At 42.0% G+C, this 17,832-nt stretch overlaps 1 protein-coding gene across 15 annotated transcripts in view; it reads left to right on the plus strand.

Moving 5' to 3' along the window:
- The window catches only part of CASK (calcium/calmodulin dependent serine protein kinase), a 508,902-nt gene that overhangs the window by 200,208 nt on the left and 290,862 nt on the right, over positions 1 to 17,832 (plus strand). The window lies entirely within an intron of this gene.

Genomic DNA, 17,832 nt, shown 5'->3' on the forward strand with positions numbered 1-17,832 from the left:
ATAGGCTTAGCTAAAAGTCATGCGTGGGAGTTTTAGCAGCTCTCCCCAGACCTCCCCTATAACGTACCTGAGCCCCATCTTGATCCAGTGATGTGCATGAGAGCAGTGTCTCTCCCAGGTCTCTCTCTCCTCATTGGCTTACACAGCAGGGGAAGCCATTGGCTTCCACTTCTCTCAATTACAGCCAGTGAGGAGAGAGCAGGGTCGGGACCAAGCCATGCCCTGTGTGTACATGGACAATGTCCATTCACAGGAGTGCGGCTCGGGGGTTAGCCTACTCGAGTGCCCCCATAGCAAGAGGCTTGCTACTGGGGGCACTCAACAAGGGAGAGGAGCCAGGGCTGCTGGTGGGGGACCCAAAAAGTAGAGGATCAGGGCTTCTCTGTGCAGAATCATTGCATAGAGCCGGTAACTATAACATGTTGTGTTTTTTTTTTTTTTTTTTTAAATACAACCTTTAGAATAATTTTAATTGTACAATAATACACAGGAACTAGCTATCACATATTCAGCAAAAATGATGAAGATGCGTTTTCTAGTCCGTTGTGGTGGACACGTAATGTTTTATGCAGGTCAGGGACTGACCAGGACAGCAAGAAACATGTTGGAATGTTTTTTCTCAATCAGCAGCTGCTGATATATTGTACCCACCGCCGTCACTATACACGTAACAGCAGGTGGATTCCTCCATCCACCTCACTTGTTTGTAAGAAAGAATCTGTTCGTCTGTGGGCACCTTTACCCTTATCTTAAATCCTAATTCTAAAAAGTAGAACTAAACTCTATCTGAGCACCACAAACCAAGCTTTAATTCTTTTTTAATATTCAAAGCAAACACACACATCCATTCTTGTCTCCATCCTCTATTTTGTTGAGAAATCACTTTGAACCCCCCCCCCCAACATTTCAAGGTGCAGCTATCTTGACTAATGACAAATGATTCCTGTAGCACTTACTACATGGATTCCATCTGCCCTTAGCTCAGGCATGCAGGCAGGAGGTTGTGCTCTGCTAGGAAAGCTCCTACCCTCTTCCAGTTAAGAGAAAGTAAAATGCCCATAAAGACTCCTGGCATGTTTGACATAATTTTGGCTTAGGCCAGAAACCAGGAAACAACTGAAGAAAAAGTAAAAAAAAAAAAAGAAGGTAGATCTAATATACCTTCCTATCTGTTTATTAATGCTGGCAGCATAAGGGTTAAAATGGCCACTGCTGATTGAAAGAATGTCATTCTGTTTTCCCTCTGGCTTCCGCAAATCATGATTTCCAGGAAGAATGTAAACAATTGCTGCGCAGTATGCATTTGGGGGGGGGGAGGGGGGTTTGAGAGAAAACATTTATAAAAGTAGCCACTTGTTTCCTGTCTGAGCATACTGCTAATAACTGACAGGCTCAGGGCTGCTTTAGAAGAGTAAGACCATCAATTGTCAAAGCCTAGAATTTCTATTATGTAATCCTGACAGCACATTCGTTATCCACTTGCCGACTGCCCCATAGCAGATCTACTGCTACAGGGCAGCCATGCTGCGCAGGATCGTGTGTGTGTGTGTGTGTGTGTGTGTGTATGTATATATATATATTTATCATTGCAACTAACGATTGTTTTCATAATCGCTTTGGCCGATTGTTTCGATTAATAATCTTAAAGTGTGGAGTATAATTTAGTTCATTTGTAAAGTTTAAAAAAAAGGAAATTTATTCTTAAACATCTCTATGCAGTGGTAAATATAAATAACCAACTATATGGTTAGGGAGAAAAATCTCTAATCCATTCTGAGAATAACAGACAGAAGAGATATACTGTATATACTATTAGAGGTTGAAGCTGGTAAATATCATCAGACTCTGAGATCAAATTTTTTATTTAAAGAAAAAAGTAAGACTGTTTGCAGATTTTCAAACAGAACTGTAATATATTACATGCTGGTCATACAAAAACAATGTCTTCCTTAAAAAAAAAAAAAAAAAAATTAATTTTAAGTTCGTTCGTTTTTCTAATCGTTAGTGGGGTCAAATCGACGTTTGTTTTCAACCACAGTGACAGGAAATAATAGAAAACTTCTTGGTCAAAGGAATTTTCAGACAGTGTATGTGGTTTTCGTTGAGAAAAGGTATCCATTTTAAAACCGAATGTTAAAAGCAAGTAAAATTTTCTAACAACATTTGTTTATTCAGCGAATGTACAAAGATTTTTCGTATGAATATTCTCGTCTGAAAATTGATCCCTGTGGCCAGCATAAGGGCTCGGTACACACCTAGGCAGTTTGCTTTTGATCTGTTTCTGCAGTGCTTTTTGCTGTGCGTTTTGATTTTTGAAAATGTGATTTTGCTGCGATTTGCATTTTTTTTTGCTTTTTTTTTTTTTTTTTTTTTATGCCTTTTTTTTTGTTTTTGGCCAATTTGTTATTAGGCAGATAAATACACAGTAAAAAATAATAATGCTAATGAGCAAGTGATAGTGTCATATCAGCAGAAAAACATTCATAAAAAATGTAATCATAAAAAAAGAATCCTATCACATATAGTGCAATTTCAAAAATTAAATAAATAAGAGTTCATAAACATAAAGAAGCTGATCCAGAATCCGTGATAAGAAAATCCAATCTCCCAAGAGGTGAATGCACCAAAGTGAATATGAGGCTCCTTACCGACTCGGAAGACACGGATTCTGGATCAGCTTCTTTATGTTTATGAACTCTTATAGTGCAATTTCAAAAATTAAATAAATATGTGATGGGATTCTTTTTTTATGATTACATTTTTTATGAATGTTTTTCTGCTGATATGACACTATCACTTGCTCATTAGCAGCATTATTTTTTACTGTTTTTTCTGTTGATATGACACTATCACTTGCTCATTAGTATTACTATCTTTATGCACCTTATTTTTAGTGATGTCACTAATTTTATGGATTGTTTATATTATTAGGTTTATGATATTATGTCATTCATAATTTTTCAAACTTTTTTGGTATTTGTTTATACCTTCACTTATTGGTTATCTTTAGCGCTGCATTATTTTTATTACTAATATCTGGAGTTTGTGTCTGACTTTTTGATGCTGGCTGCTTTGGTAATTTAGGGTAAAACTCCAGATTTTGGTTTATTTTTATATCAACCTGTTTTTAGGCTGTAAGGGTTAATCCTTTATAGATACTAATTATTTACTAGGTTTGTAGCGCAGCGTTAACCTTTGGGTTTTTTTATATATAGATAAATACACAAAGTATATTGAACCAAAAAAGCACCGTTTTGCATTGAAAAAAGTCCTTGACCTGTTCCAAATACGCAGTGGCTGAAAAAATAGATGTGAACGTGTCCCATAGGAAACCATGTTAAATGAACTGTAGTGTGTTTCTGCAAAAAACACAAAAAAAACACATAGGTGTGAACCAGACCTAAGACGTTTAGTCTTAGTTATAATAATGGGGTTAAAAAACTAAAGTGAACCCTTTTATAGTACAAAAAGAGCAAATCGCTACTATAGTAGCTGAGTTAATTTTTTTACCATGGAAAGGTGAAAGTAATATTTACAGTAGCGATTTGCTCTTTTTGTACTATAAAGGGCTAATTTTAGTTTTTGGAATCCCATTATGTTACTGGCTGATTAATCAGTTATGAAAATAGTAATCGATTAATTTCATAATCGATTAGTTGTCGATTAATCGATTTGTTGTTTTGGCCCTAATAATTATATATACGCAATTCTGCACTTCCAGGTAGTGGCCGTGTGCCGCTTCTGCTGTGATTTGTCACAACAGAAGCTGATCAGCGGGTGACGGCCAATGGATGTCTGTCCGGAAGACACAAAAGGATAGAGCTCTGCCTATGTAAATAAGGAAGAACTCTGTTCTGATGGGGTAAGTGATGGTTTTGGAAAGAAAATCCATCACTTCCCTTAGTAAAAGCACCGTGCACAGTACAAAAAAAACACTGGCTAGGCACACATTTAACCCTTTGATCACCCGAGATGTTTAACACTTCTCATCTAGTGTCATTAGTACAGTCACTGTGCATATATTTAGCACGGATAGCTGTATTAGTGTCACTGGTTCCCTCAACGTATCAGCGTCTGCAGCAATATCGTGGTCACGCTATAAGTCGCTGATCTCCATCATTGGTAGGATATAAAAATTCTAAAATTCCAGTATATATCTCATAGTTTGTGACACTAACTTTTTGCACAAACCAATCAATATATGCTTATTGAATTTTTTTTTTTACCAAAAATATGTAGCAGAATACATATTGGCCTAAATTTATGAAAACATTTGATTTTTTTTTTTTTTAACCACTTGACGACCGCCTCACGCCGATGTACGTAGGCAAGGCGGCACGGACAGGCAAAATCACGTACATGTACGTGATTTGCCTTCCGCGGGTGGGGGGTCCGATTGGATTGGTGCCCGAGGCGGTCGTCTTTTGTTCCCCGGCGATCGGAGGTGAGGGGGAGGCCATCCGTTCGTGGCCCCCCCCCTCGCGATCGCCGCCGGCCAATGGGAACATTCCTTTGCTGCCTTATGCTAAACAGCAGCAAAGGAAATGATGTCATCTCTCCTCGGCTCGGTAGTTTCCGTTCCAGCGCCGAGGGGAGAAGACATCACTGTGAGTGAAAACACACTACACAACACACATGCCAGGCACACAAAACACCCCAATCACCCCCCAATCACCCCCCCCCCCCCCCCCCCGTCACAAACTGACACCAAGCAGGTTTGTTTTTGTTTTTTTTGTTTTTTTTCTGATTACTGTATTGGTGTCAGTTTGTGACAGTTAGTGTTAGGTCAGTTACTGTTAGCCCCCTTTAGGTCTAGGGTACCCCCCTAACACACCCTAATAAAGTTTTAACCCCTTGATCACCCCCAGTCACCAGTGTCATTTTTCTGATCTCTGTATTAGTGTCGCTGGTGACGCTAGGTAGGGACGTAAATATTTAGGTTCGCCGTCAGCGTTTTATAGTGACAGGGACCCCCATATACTACCGAATAAATGTTTTAACCCCTTGATTGCCCCCTAGTTAACCCTTTCACCACTGATCACCGTATAAGTGTTACGGTTGACGCTGATTAGTTCGTTTATTTTTTATAGTGTCAGGGCACCCGCCGTTTATTACCGAATAAAGGTTTAGCCCCCTGATCGCCCGGCGGTGATATGCGTCGCCCCAGGCAGCATCAGATTAGCGCCAGTACCATTAACACCCACACACGCAGCATACGCCTCCCTTAGTGGTATAGTATCTGATCGGATCAATATCTGATCCGATCAGATCTATACTAGCGTCCCCAGCAGTTTAGGGTTCCCAAAAACGCAGTGTTGGCGGGATCAGCCCAGATACCTGCTAGCACCTGCGTTTTGCCCCTCCGCCCAGCCCAGCCCAGCCCACCCTAGTGCAGTATCGATCAATCACTGACACTTACAAAACACTAAATGCATAACTGCAGTGTTCGCAGAGTCAGGCCTGATCCCTGCGATCGCTAACAGTTTTTTTGGTAGTATTTTGGTGAACTGGCAAGCACCAGCCCCAAGCAGCGTCAGGTTAGCGCCAGTACCGCTAACACCCACGCACGCAGCATACGCCTCCCTTAGTGGTATAGTATCTGAAGGATCAATATCTGATCCGATCAGATCTATACTGGCATCCCCAGCAGTTTAGGGTTCCAAAAACGCAGTGTTAGCGGGATCAGCCCAGATACCTGCTAGCACCTGCATTTTGCCCCTCCGCCCGGCCCAGCTCAGCCCACCCAAGTGAAGTATCGATCGATCACTGTCACTTACAAAACACTTAACGCATAACTGCAGCGTTCGCAGAGTCAGGCCTGATCCCTGCGATCGCTAACAGTTTTTTTGGTAGCTTTTTATTGAACTGGCAAGCGCCAGCGGCCTAGTACACCCCGGTCGTAGTCAAACCAGCACTGCAGTAACACTTGGTGACGTGGCGAGTCCCATAAGTGCAGTTCAAGCTGGTGAGGTGGCAAGCACAAGTAGTGTCCCGCTGCCACCAAGAAGACAAACACAGGCCCGTCGTGCCCATAGTGCCCTTCCTGCTGCATTCGCCAATCCTAATTGGGAACCCACCGCTTCTGCAGCACCCGTACTTCCCCCATTCACATCCCCAACCAAATGCAGTCAGCTGCATGAGAGGCATTTTCTTTATGTCCTCCCGAGTACCCCTTCCCAACGAACCCCCACAAAAAAGATGTTGTGTCTGCAGCAAGTGCGGATATAGGCGTGACACCCGCTATTATTGTCCCTCCTGTCCTGACAATCCTGGTCTTTGCATTGGTGAATGTTTTGAACGCTACCATACACTAGTTGAGTATTAGTGTAGGGTACAGCATTGCACAGACTAGGCACACTTTCACAGGGTCTCCCAAGATGCCATCGCATTTTGAGAGACCCGAACCTGGAACCGGTTACAGTTATAAAAGTTAGTTACAAAAAAAGTTTAAAAAAAAAAAAATATATATAAAATAAAAAAAAATAGTTGTCGTTTCATTGTTCTCTCTCTCTCTCTATTCTCTCTCTCTATTGTTCTGCTCTTTTTTACTGTATTCTATTCTGCAATGTTTTATTGTTATTATGTTTTATCATGTTTGCTTTTCAGGTATGCAATTTTTTATACTTTACCGTTTACTGTGCTTTATTGTTAACCATTTTTTTGTCTTCAGGTACGCCATTCACGACTTTGAGTGGTTATACCAGAATGATGCCTGCAGGTTTAGGTATCATCTTGGTATCATTCTTTTCAGCCAGCGGTCGGCTTTCATGTAAAAGCAATCCTAGCGGCTAATTAGCCTCTAGACTGCTTTTACAAGCCGTGGGAGGGAATGCCCCCCCCCCCCCACCGTCTTCCGTGTTTTTCTCTTGCTCTCCTGTCTCAACAGGGAACCTGAGAATGCAGCCGGTGATTCAGCCAGCTGACCATAGAGATGATCAGAGACCAGAGTGGCTCCAAACATCTCTATGGCCTAAGAAACCGGAAGCTACGAGCATTTTATGACTTAGATTTCGCCGGATGTAAATAGCGCCATTGGGAAATTGGGGAAGCATTTTATCACACCGATCTTGGTGTCGTCAGATGCTTTGAGGGCAGAGGAGAGATCTAGGGTCTAATAGACCCCAATTTTTTCAAAAAAGAGTACCTGTCACTACCTATTGCTATCATAGGGGATATTTACATTCCCCGAGATAACAATAAAAATGATTAAAAAAAAAAAAAAAAAAAAATGAAAGGAACAGTTTAAAAATAAGATAAAAAAGCAAAAAAATAATAAAAAAAAAAAAAAAAAAAAAGCACCCCTGTCGCCCCCTGCTCTCGCGCTAAGGCGAACGCAAGGGGCGGTCTGTCGTCAAACGTAAACAGCAATTGCACCATGCATGTGAGGTATCGCCGCGAAGGTCAGATCAAGGGCAGTAATTTTAGCAGTAGACCTCCTCTGTAAATCTAAAGTGGTAACCTGTAAAGGCTTTTAAAGGCTTTTAAAAATGTATTTATTTTGTTGCCACTGCACGTTTGTGCGCAATTTTAAAGCATGTCATGTTTGGTATCCATGTACTCGGCCTAAGATCATCTTTTTTATTTCATCAAACATTTGGGCAATATAGTGTGTTTTATTGCATTAAAATTTAAAAAAGTGTGTTTTTTCCCCAAAAAATGCGTTTGAAAAATCGCTGCGCAAATACTGTGTGAAAAAAAAAATGAAACACCCACCATTTTAATCTGTGGGGCATTTGCTTTAAAAAAATATATAATGTTTGGGGGTTCAAAGTAATTTTAACTTTTTCATGTAAGCAATGAGTGTTAGAAAGGGCTTTGTCTTCAAGTGGTTAGAAGAGTGGGTGATGTGTGACATAAGCTTCTAAATGTTGTGCATAAAATGCCAGGACAGTTCAAAACCCCCCCAAATGACCCCATTTTGGAAAGTAGACACCCCAAGCTATTTGCTGAGAGGCATGTCGAGTCCATGGAATATTTTATATTGCGACACAAGTTGCGGGAAAGAGACAAATTTTTTTTTTTTTTTTTTTTGCACAAAGTTGTCACTAAATGATATATTGCTCAAACATGCCATGGGAATATGTGAAATTACATCCCAAAATACATTCTGCTGCTTCTCCTGAGTACGGGGATACCACATGTGTGAGACTTTTTGGGAGCCTAGCCGCGTACGGGACCCCGAAAACCAAGCACCGCCTTCAGGCTTTCTAAGGGCGTGAATTTTTGATTTCACTCTTCACTGCCTATCACAGTCTCGGAGGCCATGGAAAGCCCAGGTGGCACAAAACCCCCCAAATTACCCCTTTTTGGAAAGTAGACACCCAAAGCTATTTGCTGAGAGGTATAGTGAGTATTTTGCAGACCTCACTTTTTGTCACAAAGTTTTGAAAATTGAAAAAAGAAAAAAAAAATGTTTTTTCTGGTCTTTCTTCATTTTCAAAAACAAATGAGAGCTGCAAAATACTCACCATGCCTCTCAGCAAATAGCTTGGGGTGTCTACTTTCCAAAATGGGGTCATTTGGGGGGTTTTGTGCCACCTGGGCATTCCATGGCCTCCGAAACGGTGATAGGCAGTGAAGAGTGAAATCAAAAAATTTCACCCTTAGAAATCCTGAAGGCGGTGATTGGATTTCGGGGCCCCGTACGCGGCTAGGCTCCCAAAAAGTCCCACACATGTGGTATCCCCATACTCAGGAGAAGCAGCTAAATGTATTTTGGGGTGCAGTTCCACATATGCCCATGGCCTGTGTGAGCAATATATCATTTAGTGACAACTTTGTGCAAAAAAAAAAAAAGTGTCACTTTCCCGCAACTTGTGTCAAAATATAAATTATTCCATGGACTCAATATGCCTCTCAGCAAATAGCTTGGGGTGTCTACTTTCCAAAATGGGGTCATTTGGGGGGGTTTTGTGCCACCTGGGCATTCCATGGCCTCCGAAACTGTGATAGGCAGTGAAGAGTGAAATCAAAAATTTACACCCTTAGAAATCCTGAAGGCGGTGCTTGGTTTTCGGGGCCCCGTACGCGGCTAGGCTCCCAAAAAGTCCCACACATGTGGTATCCCCATACTCAGGAGAAGCAGCTGAATGTATTTTGGGGTGCAATTCCACATAGGCCCATGGCCTGTGTGAGCAATATATCATTTAGTGACAACTTTTTGTAAATATTTTTTTTTTTTTTTGTCATTATTCAATCACTTGGGACAAAAAAAATAAATATTCAATGGGTTCAACATGCCTCTCAGCAATTTCCTTGGGGTGTCTACTTTCCAAAATGGGGTCATTTGGGGGGGGTTTGTACTGCCCTGCCATTTTAGCACCTCAAGAAATGACATAGGCAGTCATAAACTAAAAGCTGTGTAAATTACAGAAAATGTACCCTAGTTTGTAGACGGTATAACTTTTGCGCAAACCAATAAATATACGCTTATTGACATTTTTTTTACCAAAGACATGTGGCCGAATACATTTTGGCCTAAATGTATGACTAAAATTTAGTTTATTGGATTTTTTTTATAACAAAAAGTAGAAAATATCATTTTTTTTCAAAATTTTCGGTCTTTTTCCATTTATAGCGCAAAAAATAAAAACTGCAGAGGTGATCAAATACCATCAAAAGAAAGCTCTATTTGTGGGAAGAAAAGGACACAAATTTAGTTTGGGTACAGCATTGCATGACTGCGCAATTAGCAGTTAAAGCGACGCAGTGCCAAATTGGAAAAAGACCTCTGGTCCTTAGGCAGCATAATGGTCCGGGGCTCAAGTGGTTAATGTTTATTACTTTATTTCTATAAAACCAAAAAATTTAGTTTTCTTCATAACGCAAAAAATAAAAAACGCAGAGGTGATCAAATACCACAAAATAAAAAGCTCTATATGTGGGGGAAAAAAATTACCAACTTTATTTGGGTACAGTGTCGCACGACCGCACAGTTGCCAGTTAAAGTATAGCAGTGCTGTGTCACAAAAAAAATGGCCTGGTCTTGAAGAGGATTAAATCTTTCAGAGGTCAAGTGGTCATATAGCAGATTTGCATGTCTGTTATCAGTACTGAGCTCAGGCAGGGTGGTTTTGCAGCCCGACACTTCTGTTCTGACGGAGAAAATACAAATGAAGTAGTTATTTGTAATAATTAGTATAGAGCAGTGGTCCCCAAACTGCGGCCTTTTGCATGCTCTTACCCGACATTTGAGGCACTATTTCATCCACGGATACAAACAATGGGGCATAATTCCTCCCAATGATACCAACTATAGGGCACAATTCCTACTAGTGGCACCAACAATGGGGCACAGTTCCTCCCAATTACACCAATGATGGGGCACAGTTCTTCCAAATGAAACCAACGATGGGGCACAAATTATCTCACTGACACCAAAGATGGGACATTGTTTACTTCCATTGAGGCTGGGACATTTTCTACTCCCGCTGGCCATGGTCTGTCACCTCTAAGGTCTGAAGAACCATAAACTGGGCGTTTTCTAAAAAAAAATGTTTGGAGACCCCGTTTATAGAGTATGGTAACTCTATTCTAGCAACTCAATAATGAAGGTTAATGACCTTTGGTAACGGATTCTTAATTTTTTAAGGTTGTAAGTTTTGAAAAATATTCCAAAGAATTTCTAGAAACTGAGTCTCTCAATAGACATTTGGATAGTTTACCGCTGAAAGAAATTCTGTCCTATTGCTACTTTGCCTATATGGGCATACCATGTCCATCTATGTCTATCACTGTTGTTCCAGCCAAAATAGCAGTGTGCAGGTCAGCACTGAGACGCTGATCTGCACACTGACATTTTGGCTGGTACAATGGTGATCTAATGAGAACGGAGGTCCTGTAGCTTCTGGTTGTCTGTATGCATTCCTCTTCTGTTGGGCTGGTTTTGTTGTCCAACCAGCAGTGTTAAATGAGGGTTTGTCTTGCACCTTGGTTTTTATTATAATTGACTGATTCTTCCTTATGTATGCTTTGCAATATACATTATATACTCTATCCATCAACCCTGAAGAGTAACAATTGAAATGGTCTATCCCATGTATTGGAGATCTACCACAGGGCGGTGATGTAATCAATTTTCCCGTACAGGCATATATGAGCAGTCATGTTGAATGTATAAATGGTTTTTATGTATCAGCCATTAATGTGCAGTTTTTGACTGGATATAAACAGTTATGTTTTTATAAAAGTGTTCTAACAGAGGTTGCCTAAAAAGTTCCATGGGAATTGAGTTACTTTGTTGGTAATGCACATGTCTGATTAGCAACTCTACAAAGCATTTTTTTCACTTTTTTTACCATTAGTTACTCTAATTAATTTGAAATGTATTTTTCATAAAGATATAGCACTGCATAATGTTGGTAGCATTGCTACTAAATAAGATTTTGACCAGTCCAGGACAGACATATAGGAACCAGCACTTTTTGGTCAATCTGCATGCTGTGGTTTCTTCCACTGACACTTGTGCCAATACAGGACATAATGTACGGGTGGAGGAACTGGAACATATTTTGGGGGAGCAAGAATTCGGTAAGATGACTGAGTTTTACCACACTTATTTCAGGAACCGAAAATATTTATTTTATTTTTACTTTATTGTATAGGTTGTGTTTACATTAGTTTTGACCCTGTGGTGCAATTATCCACAGTAACCATTTAGAATTCACAAAAATCAGTCTGGTTCAAGGTGGATCCTTATTGGTTAATATGGGTTACTACACTTAAGAACTCTTTGAGTAAGATCAGTTATGTCTGTGTAGCACCCTCCTTGGTAGGGTTAGAATAGTTTGGTCTCCTGCTTCACATGAGACTAAGGTTAAATCTAGTAGTTTACCTGCCTAACGGGGAGGCCAAATTGGTGTAGCCAGGGAGCCCTGTGTCTTTAACAAATGTTGCTGTATCTGCATTGACTCATCTGTATCCAGGCAGTTTTGGAAATTCTTGGGTGGACATGAGTGACTCATGTAGATCAGTAGCATGAATATGAATGCCATCTCAGCTAATTACAGGCATAGGGGCACCTATGCATGCTGAGAATGGGTATTTATATTCAGGGAGACACACAGGAAGGGGTATTTTTTCCCAGAAAGGGGAGTCCAGCTGAGGAGGGGGCCCAGAACAAGAGCTAAAATTATGGAAATGTGGCGCTCGCAAATGTTATTAAACATGTGTGACCAAGTGTAGATTAATGCAGATGTGAATATACAAAGCAAAAAACACATAAATAAAGTCCAAATAAATGTGCTGAATGTTCTGATCCACAATGGGGAAAAAAAACTTTTGAAGTGCAATGGACCACAGACACTCCAGGACATTTCAGGTGCAGAAACGCCACCCCCACATGTGTTCCCATTCACCAAATGGCGATGACCCCCAGCTTTGCAGTCTGGGGGTCACTTCAGGCTTATGTGATGGTATCCAGAGAAGCTCAGGAGTGGTGTTGTGCACATGAGATCAAAGGATTTCCATAATTTTACATTTCTAGTGAGTAGCACTTTGTGTGTGGCAGCTGCTTTAGCTTTGTTTTTTACTGTTTTTTCACCATTTAGCGCGAGTTTAAGTTTTATATTATTCAGAAGGAGAGCTGACCCATGTGTTCTGTAGAGCTGACTGAGTGGAGCCATGCCTCAGAGGATCTGTTTGCAACTCCTGTGAGTACAGACCAAAGATCTAGGGGCCTGCTCTTTTTAGGCTACCCCTCTGTGCTAGGAGGGTCAACTACTGGGTATAGCAGAAAGGGGATACTGGCTAGTGTCCTGAAGAGCAACAGTCCATCCTTCTCAGAGGACTTGCTCTCATGCAGTCAAGTTGAAGAAGTTGTCCTCCATGTAATTAGTTCAATCTGGAGTATCCCACCATATTACCTTCCCTATCCAAGTTCTCAATAAAACAATCAAAACCCCTAGAATGATTATTCAAGAAATGAGCCTATTGCCCCGTACACACGGTCGGACTTTGTTCGGACATTCCGACAACAAAATCCTAGGATTTTTTCAGACGGATGTTAGCTCAAACTTGTCTTGCATACACACGGTCACACAAAGTTGTCGGAAAATCTGATCGTTCTAAACGCGGTGACGTAAAACACGTACATCGGGACTATAAACGGGGCAGTGGCCAATAGCTTTCATCTCTTTATTTATTCTGAGCATGCGTGGCACTTTGTCCATCGGATTTGTGTACACACGATCGGAATTTCCGACAACGGATTTTGTTGTCGGAAAATTTTATAGCCTGCTCTCAAACTTTGTGTGTCGGAAAATCCGATGGAAAATGTGTGGTGGAGCCTACACACGGTCGGAATTTCCGACAACAAGGTCCGATCACACATTTTCCATCGGAAAATCCGACCGTGCGTATGGGGCATATGTGTGTGCCTGGCTTTGGAAAATACTGTGTGCCTCGCTGAAAAGTTGAAGCAAGAGAGGATTCTAGCGGCTCATACGGTTGTGACACTACATCTGTATAATGTTACCTGTGAAGGTTCTTATGCAAGTCAAGTTCCTTAACCCTAAACTTGCTCACCCATGCCTTTATTGGACCTTGCTTTGGGCACTGGTGCGCAGTTATGTTGGAACAGGAATGAAGTCATCCCCAAACTGTTCCCACAAAGTTGGGAGCATGAAATTGTCGAAAATTTCTTAGTTTGCTGACGCCCTAAGAGTTCCCTTTACTGGAATTAAAGGGCCAAGCCCAACCCCTGAAAAACAACCTCACGCCATAATCCCCCCCTCCACCAAATTATTTTGACCAGTGTACAAAGCAAGGTCCATAAAGACATGGATGAGGGAGTTTGGGGTGGAGGAACTTGACTGGCCTGCACAGAGTCCTGACCTCAACCTGATAGAACACCTTTGGGATGAATCATAGCTCCCAACTGTCCCTGATTTGGAGCAATGTCCCTCTGTCCCTCATTCTTCCTCATTTGTCCCTCATTTTGGTCTGACCTATATAGATGTCTATAAAATGCACTTTTTATCTATCAAAAAGTGTTTTCCAGCGCTAAACCTTTCATCTGATTTCTAAATTGCTGCATTTGTAAATTCCAAAAGCCAATATAAAGGAATAGTAGTGGTAAAAAAGCACTTGTGCTTGTAACCAATCTTGTTTTTTTTTTTTTGTACAATTCTTAGCGGAGACTGTGAGCCAGGCCTTCTCGTCCAACATCGGCGCCTGACCTCACAAATGCGCTTCTGGAAGAATGGTCAAACATTCCCATAGACATTCTCCTAAACCTTGTGGAGCCTTCCCAAAAGAGTTCAAGCTGTTATATCTGCAAAGGGTGGGCCAACTCAATATTAAACCCTACGGACTAAGACTGGGATGCCATTAAAGTTCATGTGTGTAATGGCGGGCAACCCAATACTTTTGACAATATAGTGCATATTGTTTCTCCCACACTGTGAATGCATACCCTGTGTGCCTTTAATCTTTCTAGCCAGCCAGCACCAATGCGTGATTCACACACTAAAATTCTAATTAAACAAATACAAATTACCCTAGTTCAACGCTCTTCTATTTATAAATATACCCTATATAACTAATATAATGTAATAAATCACATCAAAACTAGTTTAAAGCAAAAGTCCAGTCAAAAATTAAAATTTTTCTATTAATTATATGTAAAATATCTTTATCTTTGGCAGTATTCATTTTCTGTATAGCTGATTGCCAAGCTTAGAAAGTCTAATCAGAGCGCGACAATCAGCTTCTTCCTGTTCTTCAGGGACAACCTTACTTCCTTATTTCTGAATTCCGCCTCTCACTTCCTGAAAACGTTGTTCTTCTCTCCTCTACGCAGGCATGCCTACTGTTCATTCTAACCGCCCCTGTCTTGCCCAGCCCCACCCCCATGCTCTCTCTCCTTCACAGATCTCCTGTCTTCATAGCCTCATTTTGGATAGCAGCTTCTCTTGAGAGAAGGTGAGGGCAGGCTTTGTAAGAATGTTCTGTTTGTTAGAAACTGTAAGATTACAATGCAACATGCTGCAAATTTTCTACAGTGTACAGCCACGTGGTTGTTTCTGCATGACACTGATGGGCACTGTGTGCATGGTGTGGCACTGATTGCACTGTGATGGGCACTGTGTGCATGGTGTGGCACTGATTGCACTGTGATGGGCACTGTGTGCATGGTGTGGCACTGATTGCACTGTGATGGGCGCTGTGTGTATGGTGTGGCACTGATTGCACTGTGATGGGCACTGTGTGCATGGTGTGGCACTGATTGCACTGTGATGGGCACTGTGTGCATGGTGTGGCACTGATTGCACTGTGATGGGCGCTGTGTGTATGGTGTGGCACTGATTGCACTGTGATGGGCACTGTGTGCATGGTGTGGCACTGATTGCACTGTGATGGGCACTGTGTGCATGGTGTGGCACTGATTGCACTGTGATGGGCACTGTGTGTATGGTGTGGCACTGATTGCACTGTGATGGGCACTGTGTGCATGGTGTGGCACTGATTGCACTGTGATGGGCACTGTGTGCATGGTGTGGCACTGATTGCACTGTGATGGGCACTGTGTGTATGGTGTGGCGCTGATTGCCCTGTGATGGGCACTGTGTGTATGGTGTGGCGCTGATTGCACTGTGATGGGCACTGTGTGCATGGTGTGGCACTGATTGCACTGTGATGGGCACTGTGTGCATGGTGTGGCACTGATTGCACTGTGATGGGCACTGTGTGCATGGTGTGGCACTGATTGCACTGTGATGGGCACTGTGTGTATGGTGTGGCGCTGATTGCCCTGTGATGGGCACTGTGTGTATGGTGTGGCACTGATTGCACTGTGATGGGCACTGTGTGTATGGTGTGGCGCTGATTGCCCTGTGATGGGCACTGTGTGCATGGTGTGGCACTGATTGCACTGTGATGGGCACTGTGTGCATGGTGTGGCACTGATTGCACTGTGATGGGCACTGTGTGCATGGTGTGGCACACCCCCAGCTGAGGGAGCTACGTGTGAATGAGTTTAAGGCTCCGTTTCCACTAGTGCAACTTGTCATGCGACTTTGGAAACAAAGTTGCATCACAAGTCACAGCCCATTGGTTTTAATGGCAAATGTTCTCAGCTAAGTTCCTTTGAAAATCAGTGACTTTGAAAAGGTGCCTGCACTACTTTGATGCGTCTTTGACCCAGAGTGTAAAGTTGGATCAAAGCTGTGCTCAAAGTCACACTCTAAATTGCACAGCTTTGGCGTCGCACTAGTGAAAATGTAGTCTAAGGCTAGAGTGCGACTTTGGAGTGCAGCTTTGATCCAACTTTACACTCTCTGGATCAAAGTCGCTGATTCTCAAAGTTGTTTAGATGGGAACGGGTATCATTAAAATCAATGGGCTGTGAATTGTCATGTGACTTTGGACACACAGTCGCATGACAAGTCACGTTTCCACTATTGGAACCCCAAAGTTGCATGATTAAGAGTGTGACTTTAATGAGACTGAGTGCAGCTTTGATCCAACTTTACACTCTCTGGATCAAAGTCGCATCAAAGCATTGCAGGTACCTTTTCAAAGCCGCTGTTTTTCAAAGTTGCATGATGGGAACGGTTGCCATTGAAATCAATGGGCTGTGACTTGTCACGCAAATTTGTGTCCTAAGTTGCATGACAAGTTGCACTAGTGGAAACAGAGCCTTAGTGTGGTTGCCTGTACTATGCTCATTGTAGACTGTGAGCTGAGACCCCAGAGCACTTCCAGCTACACTGCCCCCCCCCGTGTTCAGCTCCCGTCTCCTGTGTACATCTATACTGTATGTGTGCACTGCACCTCCCCCGTGTCCTGTGTGGATGGGACTTTTTTATTTCTTCATTTTCTCATGCATTAGAAAGTACAATGCATCCTTACTGATGAGAGAACACTGGGCGGGAACCTCCTTCCATCCTGTATACCTCCACTGGCTATATAGGAACAGGGTCCCTCCCATGAAGTGATGTCACTAGCTTTCAGTAACCACACCCACTGTCTGCTTTTAGTCTCAGAAGAAGTAGAATTGAAGTCAAGTGACTGCACTGGATACTGCAAAATAAAGGTAGAAATACTGATTCATTTTGAGACATAAGGCTGAACTTAGCTCACATTAATGATTGCGGGGGAGAATTTAAGTGTTAGGCCCCTTCCACAGAAGTTTGTAACTTGATTAATTTGCAGATAGCTACATATGTGGTTTAGAAAGATTTACTTAATTTCGAGATTTCTTCATTTCTTCCTTTTGCATGACTATCTTATCTATGATTATCTAATCTAAAGTACAGTTGCGCCTATTGACATTTCATTTCAATTTAAAAATTTGCAAAACTGTTCCATGTAACAATTGCAGAGTGATGAAGAATTAGTGTTCTGGCCTCTCTATCAAAGTTAGCAATACAGACCTTAGAATCGGGCAAAGCAATGTTAATTGCCAAGGTTGATTGCCCATGATTGAAGCCATGCTTATGTTTTCTGCAGCTCCAGTGTCCTCTAAAGCTGCATGCATGTGCTGAGACCAAGGCTGCTTAGAATGGAGAGGAGCATTTCCTATAGCCATGTCTGGCATAATGTCAGAAGGCACTGTAGCACTAGATGAGCACTGCAAGTTTTTCTACCCTTTAAAGCAGTGGTCTCCAAACTGCTGCCCGGGGGCCAGATGCAGCTCTTTGCTTGCTTTTATCCAGCCCTTGAGGCCCTGTTTCATTCACTGATACCAACAATGGGGTATAATTCCCCCCACTAAAACCAATGAGGGACACAACTCCTCCCGATGACTCCAACGATGGGGCACTATCCTTCCCCAATGACGCCAACAATTGGGCCTAATGATGGGGCACAATTCCTCCCAGTTACATCCAA

This window comes from Aquarana catesbeiana, linkage group LG02 (assembly GCF_042186555.1).
Source record: "Aquarana catesbeiana isolate 2022-GZ linkage group LG02, ASM4218655v1, whole genome shotgun sequence".
In the NCBI taxonomy this organism is placed as follows: Eukaryota; Metazoa; Chordata; class Amphibia; order Anura; family Ranidae; genus Aquarana; species Aquarana catesbeiana.